At 55.5% G+C, this 1,887-nt stretch overlaps 1 long non-coding RNA gene across 1 annotated transcript in view; it reads left to right on the forward strand.

Annotated features, from left to right (window-relative positions):
• The window catches only part of LOC107182238, a 12,210-nt gene that overhangs the window by 1,665 nt on the left and 8,658 nt on the right, over positions 1-1,887 (forward strand). The window lies entirely within an intron of this gene.

The following is a 1,887-nucleotide window of genomic DNA, read 5'->3' on the forward strand; positions in this document are numbered from 1 at the left end:
GTGTTTGATTTTTAGCCATCTCAGCCCTGTGGCTAGAGGAGATAAGGATATTCTTCAGAGCACACATAGAGGCTTTCAGATCATTTATGGGCACATAAGCTTGGAATTAAAATCCCCGAGTTCATCCTTTTCTTCTTCACTTTGTCCAGTGACATTAAGATCAACTAGGTGATCTTACATTCTCTAGTTTACCAATCAGTCAGTACCCAAATGTGTATTAGTTGGGGTTCTCCAAAGAAAGAACAGCAACAGAATGTAAACAGAGAAATGCATTTACTACAAGGAACTGGCTCAGAAACTGTAGAAGCTGAAGAGCTGCAATTGGCAAGCTGGAACTGAGGAAAGCTGATATAAGTCTAGTCTGAAGGCCTAAGAACCACGAGCGCCACTAGGCAACACCCTTTCCATTCTGGAAGCCGTGTCCTGGCCCCTCCAGAGTCACTTATTGATGGCCGAGCCCCGAGGGCCAGCTTTCTGCCTCATTCACGGGGAACGCCCTTCCTTGAGGACAGGGATCTCCTCGGTGCCATCCAGAGTCTGGGACCACAGGACAGTGGGGATTTTGTGTCCTCTTGTGACCCTCCTTTGCACTCACCTGGCCCCACCCGCCTATCCACCTGACCACCTCCAGCTGTTGAGCAGGCCCCAAGCCCTGGCTCACCTGACCACTTCCAGGTGTCCACCTGGGCCCAGCCCACCCAGGGGGTCAGGTCACCACTTCCAGCTGTCCACCTGGCCCCTCCCCCTCGTTGACATTGCCAGGCCCGCTGGTCCCCGGGCCCTGCCCCCTTGCTGACCTGACCACTTCCAGGCCTTCACCTGGGCCCAGGCCCAGCCCACCCCGCAGTCACGTCATCACTTCTGGTTGTTGGCCTGGACCCTCCCCCTCAACGACGACCCCACTCCAGCTGGTCCCTGGGCCCCACCCCCTTGCTGACCTGACCACCTCCAGGTGTTCACCTGGGCCCAGCCCACCCAGGGGTTACATCACCACTTCCATCTGTCCACCTGGCCCCTCCCTTTAGATGACGTAACCACTTCCAGCTGGTCATCCGGACCCAACAAACCTGGCTGACCTGACCACTTCCGGGTGATCACGAGGCCCTGGTTCACCTCCTAACCACTTCAGGCTGGTCCCACAGGCATTCCCCCTACCTTTCCAGACCCCCCGGGTCAATTGACCAGTGAGCCATACTGGCTGGGCTACCTGGCTCCTCATGCAGAGGGGTGGGGCTTCCCCATCACTGGAAGTTGGGTTAAAGGCCTAACACCCACAGCCCACAAACACCGTCTGCTCACAGGATGCCCTCCACCCCGTGGGGAGGGCGGCAAGCTGCGGGCTGCCAGCCCTCCTTTAAGGTAGCTATGGGGGTCCATAAGCCTTGGGCCTCCCCATCCTCACGACCAGAGGGGCATCTCACACTGGAGTGGCCTGCGACCCAGACAGCCTTGTCTGTGGGCTATGTTCTCTCTATTTGACCTTTGATGGGGACTTGTAACTGCTATAAGCAATACAATGTGACAGAGATTTGTGCAATATAACCTCCAAATCTAATGTAATAAAAGAGAAACATGCAAATTGACTGCACCTCTGCTACACCCCAAGCCACGCCCACCAGCCAATCAGAGTGACCATATGCAAATTAACCCAACCAAGATGGCTGCCGACAGCCACGGATCTGGAGCAACCAGGAAGCTTGGTTGCCCTGGGGATGGCTATGGCCTCTGCTCAAGGCAACAAAGTTTCAATTATAGAAGACAAATAAATCCCAGATACCTGCTTTTAGCCAGCCTCCACTGGGAGCTTGGAAGGCTGGGGGCTGTGGTTAGCCTGCAAACAGCCATCAGCCCCTCACTTGGGCTGGCCAGGCACCCCAGTGGGACCAC

Source organism: Myotis davidii, unplaced genomic scaffold (genome assembly GCF_000327345.1).
Source record: "Myotis davidii unplaced genomic scaffold, ASM32734v1 scaffold534, whole genome shotgun sequence".
NCBI lineage: Eukaryota > Metazoa > Chordata > Mammalia > Chiroptera > Vespertilionidae > Myotis > Myotis davidii.